Raw genomic sequence first — 13,264 nt, forward strand, 5'->3', positions numbered from 1 at the left:
GATGCTCTTCGAGGTTCTCCCGGGGCTCCTCCTCCAGGCGACCTCCGCAAGGCCTCCCGGCCCCCAGAGTAGCTCCGCCCCCAGACCGCGGGCCCCCGCCCCCACAATCCGGGCCCCGGGGCCGCCCCGCCCGGCGGGCTGCTCGCATTGCGCAGGGGCGGTTTCCTACGCAATGACGTGAGCAGGCGTGCGCAGTGACGGCTCGCGTCCCTGTTACTCAGCGGAGCGGCCGAGGCCGGACGACGCGGCCCGGGCGCAGAGACGCGAGCAACGCTGGGTAACGGCTGTGGCGACCGCCCGGACGGCGCCGGTGTTTGCCGGTGGGCTTTTCTGTGGTCGTTCGCTGCGCTGCCGGGTGAGTGCGGCAGGCGCCGTGGGGCCGGGTCGGCCGGCGGCCCCACCGTGTTTATGTTATTGTGCCGCCACCTTCTCAGCCGTGCCCCCCTCCCCGGAGTGGAAGCTGGAGCGCGCGTGGGGCGCGCGACGGGCGGGGGCTGCGCGGGAACAATAGCGGCCCGGAAGGCGGGGGCAAGTCTGGGGGCGTGGGACTGCGGGACCCTTGCGCGTCTCGCCGTCTGTTCCCAGTCCTCCGCCCCAGCTCCGCCCGTCGGTCCTCGCGCGTGTCCCACGTCCACGTCGAAAGGGGAAAATGGAGCGGGGATGGGTGGCAAGTTCTGAAACACTTTGACGAAGGTCGAGACGGAGGCCCCTGGGCGGCTCGCCGCGCCTTGTCTCCCCCAGAGGTGTGGGCAGCCGCGGAGAGAGCTCCGGTCACCCGGTCCCAACGCCTGCCCGGCCTCCACGGGGACCGTGTTTTGTTCCTGGGTGGTTTCTTTGTGCTAACGTTCTGGACGAACGCAGGCAGCGGCGCCGAAAAAGGCTAAGGTGGCTGGCCTTCAGCTGTGGGCTACGAGGGTGAGCTCGGCCCGTGACTTGGGTAGGAGGTGTCCATCTAGCTCGGCGCGAGCTTCAGTGGTCAGCGCGCATTTCTCTTGAGGGTCACTCGCTGATGACCTTTTGACTTTTTCACCCCGCCCTCTCATTTCTTTGTTTTACACTTGTATTCCCAATCCTTAGATGGTAGATCCAAGTCCATTTTAAAGTATTGTGATGAATACTTTTCATTTTAATTTCTAAAAGTTCCTCATCAGATGTTTACTGTGAACTTAATAACATGTTGACTGCATTGTATCAGACAATGTCCAGCGGTTACTATTTTTACCTCTGAAATTCAGTGATCTTTCCAGTAAAATTCTGGTCTGTCAGTCCATTTGTTTTTAACAGGTACTTCTTTGGCTTTTAGAACATCTATTTCATTCATCCATTCATTCATTCATTATTTCAGCAATTTCAGTATTGCACCCTAATGGAGAGTTTGAAGGTAAAGACAAATATCCTTTAATAAAGAGAATCCTTTGACTGAAATATAATAGATGTACTTTTAAATGAGATAATTATATAAGTGATGTGCGTTAAGGAAGGTTCTGATACTCTGGGTCATTTTACTATTTTTCAGTAGTAGATATGGAAATTCAAGTGGAATGGTGTATTAGGAAGAGTTAGGTTTGGTCTAAATATGCAATAGCTTTTACTTATTTCCAAATTTAATTTTCCAGTCTTACAGCCTTATATATCCTTACAGTCATTTGTAATGTTTACCTCAGATTTCCCAGCTGTGGGTTAAGCCTAGGAGGTCAAATGCTATAAGTGAACCTGTTTAGTGCTGCGCCTGACAAAAGCAAGCAGTCAAAATGGGACTTCCTTAAGGACAGGCCTGTCTTGTATCTGTTTCTCCAGCACCTAGCCTGAAATATAGTAAGTATTCAATAAAAGATTGATGGAAAGCTCTTTACAGTTGATAATGTTTAAAATCAAGCCTTAAAAAAAACTAATGTTCTCTGTAAAGTTTTGGAAGCCTCATGCAAGCTGTCACTTTCAAATGGCTGTGATCTGTTCATATATATTATTTGTCACGACAGTAGTGGCTTTTGAATTACTTCGGTATCAATTTATCACTGTTCACTATTCTAAAATAAAACTAAAATGTGTGTGTGTGTATCTGTGTATCTTGTGCGCTCTCACTCGCTCTCACACACATATTTCAATAAGAGTCTAAAGCGATTGCATTTATCCTTTTGTGAATATTACTTGAAAAGTTTCTGATAACTCCTTTATGTGGATAAGTTAGAACAAAGGAAACAAGCTGCATAAAAGTTTTCTTACAAATGTTTAATTTCTAATAACATTTGAGAAATGTTTGTTAGAAATAATTAATTTTAAATTATTCCTTGTACTAATACTATAGGCGAAGCAAATGGGCCTAAAACTCAAAATAATATCAATTTATACAAGTTACATCTCATTTCCATTCACTATGTAATATATTTTAGCATTTGTTTTGGCTAAGCAAGAATTTTCTGTGAGCTTATTAAGATCCAATGTAGAGTCCTAATAGAAATGAGAAAATGATGCTTTAGTAAAATGAGGGATGGAAATCTTGAGATAGCAAACTTTTATTGCTTTACTTGGACATGGGGTGTCAGATTCTAGTAAGGGTTATTGATACAAATTCTTTAGCAATAGCTCAGTGTTGGGCTACATGTCAAAAACCAGAGTTTTTTTGTTTGTTTTATAAATTCTGTCGGTTTTTTTAAATAACAGCATCATTGAGATATAATTTACATACTATAAATTTTACCCTTTCAGTAGTTTTTAATATATTCACAAAGTTATGCATTGATCAACTAATTCCAGAACATTTTCATCACTCCAAGAAGAAATCCCCATACCCACTAGCAGTCACTCCCTCTTCCATTCTAAATTATGTTTAAAGAAAGTGATATCACTGATTCTGTTAGTGAGTATATTCCTTTAGAGTTTGAAAAGGGCTCCTTTAAGTGTCTTGGCGCAGGAAACTATCTTTCACACTCCTTTAAATCTTAGGAGAAAGGCCACTTGGAAAGAAAGTTAGTTTAAGAATAAATTTTACCATAATTAATAAGGTTAGAATCTTAACTATTTGCTCAATGCCTGATATTATGGAAATGAGCTTGTGAAGATACTCAATGCTCAATGAAACAACTTGAAGTAATTTAAGTTACTAGTCACAAACTATCCTAATGGTAATTAAGAGGTGGTTCAATAGAAAGCTGATTCTTGTTAACCTGCTTTGTCATTGAATTGAGTTTTAACATATTTTAGTCATCTAGAATGTTGAGATGCTTTGTGGCACTTATAGAAGTATAAAATAATACCTGACATTAATATGCCAGTTCTCTAGAGGTCTCTGGTCAAGTCAGTGGTATGGATATTAGCCTTCTGATTCATGCAATGCAAGGAAGTCATTAGAGCCACATAGCTTTAGATATGAATCATTTGCCTATTTCAGTGAGCTGCGATGCTTACTGTCTTAGTCATAAGCTCTTTACATAAACATTTAGAAGCTTCGTCTTATTCTAATGCAGATTAACTTGAACTTTGATTTCAGAAATGAGTTTTCAGTTCAGCAGACTTTACCACCTAAAAGGTGAAGGGAATATTGAAGTAAGACCTGTTTTGTTATTCAGGGCAATAGGTAGAACTAGACTTGTTCAGGAATCAGGCCTGGGTTGGCTTCTCAGTTCTGTCATCTGGACTTTGTCATCAACAAGCTCTAGAGCCTTAGACAAGTCATTTAACCTTTCTGGATTTAGAACTAACTAAGGCTGCTGGAATTTTTTTTTTTTTTTTTTTAAATATATAGTATAAAGGTTGTTCCACAGATGGATGGTTCTTCAGAAAACATACTGGGACAAAAAGAGCCTTCAGAAACCTATGTCAAGAACAGCAATGAACGACTTTCTAATTTTCAGAAGCAAATTGTTGAGAAACAAATATTTTCTGTAATATTCATACTTATAAAATAAAAGCTTCACTGTAAGCTAGGAGTTCTTTCAAGGGTTGATTTAATACTTTTCACAGCACCATGTTTACTATTTACTCTCAGAGATTTAGTGGAAGATGTGAAACTGAAGAATTTATTAGCCTCAAGAGCTTATGACCAGGGTTGAGACTTAAGGCATATCTAAACAGTGAATTTCTGTTCTTTTTAAAAGATATATGAGTGGTCTTCTCTCAAACATCTACCCTAAATCTCTGGGCAGGCCACATTTCATTGAATTCCAGTTTTTAAAATCATACGTGAATATGCTGAGACCTTTTAGAAAAGTTACAGCTGCCATTCTTTTTCAAGGTGGTAGGTTATATCACAAATACAGCAAATATCGTGTATATGTATGTGTGTGTCTCCTGTTACCCTTCGATAGTACATCATGTTTGGTTAAAATCTACCAATTCTTTAGAAAGAGCTCAAACTAATAGTGATTGCCATCATGGGCTTTAGGGTCAGCCCTGAGTTGTAATCTATGCTCCAAATCTAACTGTATGGCATAAGCTAATTCAGTTATGTAACATCTTTTGTTCTGTTTTATTATCTGTTAATGAAAGTAATAGCACATAATCTCACAGGGTTGTGAGGTACTGCATGTATAGTGCCTGGAGTGGTAGATGTAAGTATCCAGGAAATTTTAATTATTGTTTTCACTTATTATTTTTAACTTGGAACAAATCCAAAATGCCAAGTAAATTTAAAATCATTTTGATACATAGTATACATTTGAAATCTTTAGAATATGCCAGTTGGAAATTTTCCAAAAGCATATATTAAAAGGAAATTATTTGCCACATTCTCTGATACAAAGTTATTTTGCCACTTTACTTTCCCCATTGCAGAGAATTGTCTAAGCTTTCTTAGGTTTATTTTGATAGATATCCAAAGGAATCGGAATCCAGGAGCTGGGATTAGCTTTATCATGTACCAACATTTGAAAAAAAAAAAAAATGGAATGCTCTCATCTTTTAAATTTAATCTTATTGAGATCTTTAATTCTGTGTGAAGATTGCAGATTTGTCAGAGACCAGGTAAGCACAACAGTTCATTAAGCATTTTCTAGAGGTCTAGAAAAATGGGGAGGTTATTAGTACCACCTGGAAAAATTATCTTTTGTCTGTTTTTCTAAGTTTTATGTATAGTGTTTCCGTGGATAAATTGTTAGATCAAATTTGCTTCTCCTTGAGGACAGCAACTATGAAATGATGCTGGTTTTGCACAGGCAATATTTGTTGAGAAGCCACTCTGTACCAAACCAGGTATTAAGTAATGTGAGGGCCACAGGAAATAGAAGTCAATCTTTTCTTTCAGTGAGTATAATTCAATGGGAGATAAAGACAAACCTAAGTGCATTTATGTCCTAACACAAGGAACCAAATATTGCTAGGCATTTCATTAGGAATTTCTTTAGTCATCAGGCCTGATTGCTGGACATTGGGGCAATTGGAGACGTTCAAACCATGAATCTTTGATTGCTGAGAGGCTTAAGCCCTACATATTTCTGGGAACACTAGGAAAAAAAACAGCCCTTCCTTTTAAAATATACTCACTAGATAAAACCACACACACACACACACACACACACACACACACACACACACACACACACAAAACAAGATGTCTTTTTTCCTAATTTCTGGTTAAAGTTGAGAATGTGGTACAGATTAGTCAAAATCTAAATCATAAGAAAAGGCAAACCTTATGGTCACCTCAAATACATTTTGGAACACAGCAAGGTATCAAAATAAATATATGAAAGGTACGAAAAGCATATAGTAGAAAGGATAGCACTCAAACTAACTAGAGTCTTCAAACTCTTCTGTATTGAAGCTCTGAACCATTAAGACTAGATCTATCCTAGGAGCACTTTCTTAAGCCTTTTTCTAATATTAAGAAATGTGGACTTCACTGCTTTCTGTTGCCGAAAGGCCCAACCCCCAACATATTTCCGGGGACACTAAAAAAGAAAATCAGCCAAGCACACCTGCTTTGATTGGCACAAGGCATCAAAAACATCATAGTGTTGCTGTTTCCTTAACGTTAATGGGAGTGAAAACTCACCATTCCTTGACTTGCTCCTAAGAAGGAGATTCTCAAATACCATTTGGATCAACCAAAAATGAGATACAGGAAAGCCACCACTGTATAGATTTCCTTATCACTTCAGAAAGGGTCATTTTATGGTCAAAACAAACAAAGTATCTGGCTTTGTTACTATTGAGAATGAAAAAGTTTTAGTGATTTTATTTACATTTAATTTAGCTTTTGACTAAGCATTATATTCACTTAAATTTAGAATTCCAAAGATTTAAAAAGATATACAGTAAAAAGTTTCATTTCCACTCTCTGCAGCCACTCAGTTCCTCTACATGGAATTGGTGTTAAGTTTCCTGGGAATCCTTCCAAAGATAGTTCATGTATGTGCGAGTAAATACAGATATATAATTTATTGTCCAAAGCCCTTGGTCCAGATATATTTCAGAATTAAGGTTTAGTTTTTTTCTTGTTTTGTTTTTTCTCGGAGGGGAGGGGAGCTGTTGAAAGGTAATGTAAATGCATCTGCTTGCTACATTATCCAAAATCCCTAGCAGGAGATAAATAGCATCCCATAATCAAACACATTATTATTTCTGCACTAAAAGCATAAATAGTATAATAAGTAGGATAAATAAAGTTCTATGGAATTTTTTGCCAGATTTTCACATCAAATAGGTTTGTACTAAGCTTGTAAAAAACTTGTTTTTTAGAGGTTTATGGATTTTAGATTGCCAAAGGGGGCTTGATTGTTTTATATGTATATTGTATGTCTTCTGCCTTCCCCTGCCCCTTTTTTATTTAAGTTGTAACCCATGCACATATCCTTTACCTTTTGTTTTTAAGTTAACAATGTAACTTAGAGATGATTTCATATAGTCATACCAGTACATAACTAGCATGCCTTTTTTGGGGGGTGTGGGAGGGGATACCTTCATGGTGTCTTAGTCAACTTGGTGTCTGTTATAACAAAATACCATGGACTGTGACTTAAATAACATACATTGATTTCTCACAGTTCTACAGGCTGAGAAGTCCAAGATCAAGATGCCTAGAGATTTAGTTCCTGGTGAGGACTCTTCCTGATTTGCAGATGTCACCTCTTACTGTGTCCTTGCATGGAGCGAGGGAGTGTTCAGCTCTCTTTTTATGATACTCATTTCATCTTGGGCCCCATCCTTGTGGCTTTTTGTAAATTACCTCCCAAAGTGTCACCTCCAAATACCAGGGTTTAGGGTTTCAACATAGGAATTTTGGGAAGACACAAAAATTCAGTCCATAATACCATAACGAGAGAGAGACCAACCAACCAACACCTGTCTGTATCCCTTGTTTTCTATCTCTTCGTTAGTCTTTCATAGAATTTATAGGATTTATTTTTAAGTTAGGGGAACTATATGCTGTTTTTTGGTAATATTTTTTCCAGTACACTCTTTGCCTTTTAAATTTGTTTATGATGATTTTCTCATGCTGAGTTCTTTTTTCCCTTCAGTAGTTAAGCTTACCAGTCTTTACTGACTTCTAAGTTATAGTTCATGGTTAGAAAGTCTTTCACTAATTTAAGATTATATAAAAATTCTTAAATGTTATTTCTCTAATACTTTTGTAGTTTCTTCTCTCTTTGTATTTTTAATTATTTTACTGCTTTGAAATTTATTCTGGGATAAAGTAGAATGTATGAGTCCAACCTTATTATTATTATTTTACCAGAAGACAAACTAGTTGTCTCACCGCATATATTGAAAAATATATTTTTGTCTTACAGATTTGAAGTGCCATCTTTATAGTTTACTGAATTTCTATGTATATTTCGGCCCATTTCTGGTCCAGTAATCCATCTGCCCATTTGGGAACCAAACCATCCTTTTTTAATTATTGTATTTTATACTGTGTTTTTGTTGGGGCTAATTCTCTTACAGTTTCTCTTCTTTTTCATAATCTTTTCTGGCTTTTATTTTATATAAACTTTTAGAATTAATCCATCTAGTCTAGTTACCATTTCTGTTAGGATCACTTAATTTTTTATTTTGAGATAAAATGTACATGCAGTAAGATGCACAAACCTTAAATTTATAGCCCAATGAAAGTTTACCTGTGTATACATCTGCTTAACCCCAAGATCAAGATCTAGAACATTACTATCATATATCTTCTTTCCCTACCCCCACCATAACTTTTATCACATAGATTCAATTTGCTATTAAGATTTTCTTTGTATTTATAGGAGAATGACAAGCTTTATGATGATATGTCTTTCTATCCAAGAATATGGAAAACTTTACCTTTTCATTTGTTCATGTCTCTTTTTGGATTCCTAATAGCAATTTAAAGGTTTTTTTGCTATTAATTTTATATATTTAAGTTTTTTTAATTTGTTTATCTTGCTGTTAGAAATAACATCTTCCATTTTGTCTTCTACCTGGTTGTATATAAGAAATTTGTTTATTTTGCATATTAATATTTGTATATTAAATAATCCCCTTTTTAAATTCTGTTATTGTTTATAATAGTTCTGTAGTTGGTTTTTTTTTATTTTTCAGGTATGAATTGTGCCATTCTTTTTTTACTTACTCTAATTTTACCTCCCCTCTGCCAACTTTTACACCTCTAGTTTTTTCTCTTATTACTTGGTTGCAGTGACTATTTAAACATCTTCGTTTTCCTCTGCAATGTGTAAAACAAGAACCAAAATATCTGTGTACCTGCTTAATAAAGAATCTAAATAATAAGTTATATCTGGGAGGGATTGGGGGAATAATTAGAGTAATGTGAAGTTTTCTTTCTAATATTAATGTAAATAAACTTGAATTATGGTTTTCAAAATGTCAAATAGACAAGTTAGTGATCATTTAACAGTGACTGCAGAATTAGTAATTAACTTCTTTTGTCTCTTAGTTGGTAATACATACAGGTTGCTTTCTACGTGCATAGCACCCAGAGGCAATTTACAGAAATATAACTTAGTCTCCTGCCTGGAAGCATATAATTAAGGTAGAGTGTCAACCTATATAGAAGTGAAAAGTGAATGAATTTGGACAGTAAGGACTTATGCTTAGAAAAATGGTCTTGGCAAAAATCTGCAAGTCAAGAAAGCATAGTGGTAGGTGAAGGAATAGAGGGAGTGAGTTTGGTTTGGGTGTTGGGTTTGAGGTAGCTCATCCTTATGAAATTATGTGGTTTTTGGCTGAGATTTAGGGATCTCATTGTTTAGTGGAGATTTCATAGTCTATTTTCTATTTCTTTCCTCTCATCCTAGTCCCCCCAAAATCTGAGGCATTTACTACTCAGTGACTCACAGATTGTCAAATAAGCTAGAACTAAATCAGAACCAACGGGAAACAAGAATCCAGACTATCCTAATAATATAATAGCTAATGCTTATTAAACGCTTATCGTGTAAGCACTGTTCTAGTGTTTTAAATATGTTAAATGGTTTAAACATCACACAACAACACTGTGATATAGGCAGTTATGCTGGTATTCCCGTTTTGATAGGTGAACAAGTAGGCAGAGAGAGGTAATGTGGGAAATTGTTGGTGATCTTGATGAGTTTTATTAAAACGGAGAAAAAGAAACTAAACTGAAGTCCGTTAAAAAACATCAAATGAAAATTCTTTTTATTTTTCAATTAGAGATGACATTCAAATTAATTTCAGGAATACAGCATAGTGGTGAATGAAAAATCGTTTTAAAAAAGGAATGAGAAACAAGCAAATCCAGACACTGTATGTAGACAACTTTTGTAAGATTAGCTGTGACTGGAACAAAGAAGTGGGTTGGTAGGTAAAGAAAATGTGGAGTCCAGCCAGCAAAAAAGAGAATATAGAATATGCAAGAAAGGAGATGGAAATCACAAGTAGAGAAATTGGCCTTTGTTAGAGAGATGTCTTCCATCAAGTAGGAGGAAACAGAAATATACGCCCTTGCAAGGAAGTTCGGTGGTTGGAAGATGAAAGATTATCCTCCTGGCTTTCATCTTTTCTTGTGATTTTTGTTTTCTCAATGACGTATCATATTGATATGGGCAGAGGGAGATGGGAGTGTGGGAATTTGAAGCAGTTTGCCAGGAAATACTGATTATTAATTTCAGGTTTGAAGTATTTAAGGTGATATCAGCCAGCCTGGTTTTGTGATTTTTTATTTTTATTTTTTGCCCCAGCATTATTTACCTGGTTAGATATAAGCACAGATAAGGCAGATAGTTGGATTTCTCTGAGGTGAAGTTTTGCCAGGTGTATCAGAGTTCTTCAGAGAAACAAAGCCAGTAGGAGATATAGAAAGAAATTTCAGGGAATTTGCTTACATAATTATGGGGGCTGACAAGATGAAACTCCGTAGGGCAGGCTTGTAGGAAAATCTTGGGCAAGAGCTGATGCTGCAGTCTTGAAGCAGCATTTCCTCTTCCTCAGGGAAACCTCAGTTTTGCTCTTAAGACCTTTCAACTGATTGGATGAGGTTCACCCACATTATTAATGATAATCTTCTTTACTTAAAGTCAACTGATTGTGGATATTAACCACATCTACAAAATACCTTCACAGCAGCACTTAGATTACTGTTTGATTAACAGGACTGTAGGCCAGCCAAGTTGACACATAAAACTACATCAGTATAAAAGAAGAAAATGGGACAAGGGAAATGAGGGTGTTTTAAGGGGAATGTTCAGAGTGGTGGTGATGAATCATGAAGTCTAACAAGATGATGAACAAGAAAGGAAGTAAGGATAGATAGTAAGGAAGTGGTAGCATCACTGTATTGGGAATTTCATTTAGAATTGTAAGTGAGAGGTTGCATGGGATGAAGTAAAATAAGAGTCGAATGTCGTGGTCAGAGTGGAATTCTTAAAATAGAGATTTGACAGGTTATAATAGTTTCTGGTGATGATAATACCCAGGATGGCCTTGGGAGTGGGCTGCTGAGGTGGAATTGAGAGAAATGTTTATGGAAATGAAGAGGCCAATGAATTAAAGAGACCGAAGTATTCAAGGGATCAGTCAGTGTACATGAATGGTGAAGTCAGCAAATGAGTCAGGGTACTTACTGTGAACCAGTTGTTAATATCCTCAATCAATGAAGGAGAATTGGAGGAAGGGACATAGTATAATCAGCTAAGTTTGCTTGTCATGAATTAGGAATTTCAGAAGACCTAGTAAAGGGTTTAAGAAAGATGAAGACTTGGGTAAAATGGAAGATATACACGGTAGTGTGGCAATGAGAACTTGGAGAATGATAGATGACCAGGAAAAGATGGACTTTTTCTGGGATGTGAGATGTGATGGAATTAGACCTGATAACAGGAGAAGATGGGCATTGGTTCTGCTAGAGGACTCTATGGCTTTGTTTTTCAAATTGCCAGTCATGATCCGTTAGTGGATTGTAGAATGAATTTAGTGTTGCATTTTTAAATGAAACAAAATAGAAAATATCAGAGTATATCATAAGTAATAAGGGTCTAAGAATTTTTTAACAGCTTTATTGAAATTTTATTTACATACAGTTTCACTTCACCTATTTAGTATATTCGTGGCATAATGCAACCTACACCTAATTTTAAAACATTTTATCACTCCAGGAAGAAACTCCATACTCATTAGCAGTCACTGCCCATTCTTGCGCTCGTGCGCGCGTGCACACACACACACACCTCCATTCGCACCAGCCCACTACCAATCTGTGTTCCATCTCTGCAGATTTGCCTATTCCTGGCATTTCATATAAATGGAATCATACAGTATATAATGTTTTGTGACTGGCCTATTTCCTTTAGCATAATGTTTTTAAGGTTCATTCATCATGTAGCATGTATCAGTACTTCATTCCTTTTAATATTCCATTATATCATTCTTTTTATGGTTAAATATTCCATTGTATAGATATATCACATTTTATTTATTTACTCTTCAGTTGATGGGCATTTGGCTATAAGAAGTAATACTGTCACGAATATCTGTGCACATGTTTTTGTGATACATATTTTCAGTTGTCTTGAGTATATAACCAGGATTGGAATTGCTGATCATATGGGTAATTCCATGATTAACATTTTGAGGAACTGCCAAGTTGTTTTTCAGAGCGGCTGCACCATTTTATGTTCACAGCCAACAAAGTACAAAGGTTCCAATTGCTCCACATCCTGACAGTGCTTGTTATTGTTTGTCTTTTGATATAGCCTTCTTAACGTATATGAAGTGGTATCTCATTGTGGTTTTGAGTCTCATTTCTCTAATGTCTGATGTTGTTGATCATCTTTTTCATGTGCTTTGTATATCTTGGAGGAAATGCTTATTCTTATCCTATGCCTATTTTAAAATTTGGGTTATTTCTCTTTTATTAAGTTGTGTTTTTTGTATAGTCTAGATACAAGTCCCTCTTCAGACATGTGATTTGCAAATATTTTTTGCTATTTCTGGGATGTCTTTTCAGTTTCTTGGTGGTATCATTCACAACACAAAAGGTTTTAATTATAGTGAAATTCATTTTATGTATTTGTTATTGTTTGTACTTTTGGTGTTGTATCTAAGAAACCATTGTCTAACTCAAGGATGTGAAAGTGACTCCTGTGTTTTCTTTTAAGAGTTTTATAATTTTAGCTCTTACATTTAGGTCTGCAATTTATTTGAGTTCATTTTTGTTGTGTGTATGGTGTGAGGAAGGGATCTGACCTCATTATTTTACATATGGATATGCAGTTGTCCTAGCACTATTTTTTGAAAATACTTTGCTTTTTTTTTTTTTTAACCGAACTGTCTTGTCATTCTTATTTTAAAAAGAAGGGAGATTCTGGACTCCCAATTCTATTCCATAATCTTAATGACTGTCTTTATGCCAGTCACCTTGTCTTGATTACTGTAACAGCTAAGAATTGTCTTTGAAATTTGTTTCAATTAAATTAAGTGTATTTATGTATAGATACACACAAAGGTATGTATGTAGTGGGTTGTGATGTAAAATGCTTGAAAACCTCTGATTCGAGCTACAGTGGCTACCTGCTACAGTTGCCACTCTCTTGTGGTGACTTAAAGGGGTGTATTCCCTCTTGGGGAAAGTAACAGTAGGCAGGTTAGATCAGATGACCGATTTTTTAAAATTATTGGGGTGACATTGGTTAATAAAATCCAATAGGTTTCAGGTGTTCAGTAATACATCATACATATATTGCATTGTGTGTTTACCACCCAAAGTTATATTTCCTTTCATCAACCTAATATTTGGCCCCCTTTACCCCTCTCTACCTCCCACATGCTTCCTCTGGTAACCACTAATCCACTGTGCATGACCATGAGTCTCTATTTGTTTGTCATG

At 36.9% G+C, this 13,264-nt stretch overlaps 1 protein-coding gene across 6 annotated transcripts in view; it reads left to right on the forward strand.

Moving 5' to 3' along the window:
• The first annotated feature begins 202 nt into the window (after positions 1-202).
• Positions 203-13,264, forward strand: part of MAPK8 (mitogen-activated protein kinase 8) — a 93,500-nt gene continuing 80,438 nt past the window's right edge. For 2 of the 6 annotated variants that reach the window (XM_011355382.2, XM_011355386.2), the window contains exon 1: positions 205-355. The gene's annotated coding sequence lies outside the window, so the exon portion shown is untranslated. Of the gene's footprint in view, positions 356-1,664; positions 1,816-4,817; positions 4,960-13,264 lie in introns of those variants that run through there. The other 4 variants (XM_023527961.1, XM_011355385.2, XM_011355387.2 and 1 more) reach the window with 4 other exon arrangements.

Source organism: Pteropus vampyrus, unplaced genomic scaffold (genome assembly GCF_000151845.1).
Source record: "Pteropus vampyrus isolate Shadow unplaced genomic scaffold, Pvam_2.0 Scaffold20, whole genome shotgun sequence".
Lineage (NCBI taxonomy): Eukaryota > Metazoa > Chordata > Mammalia > Chiroptera > Pteropodidae > Pteropus > Pteropus vampyrus.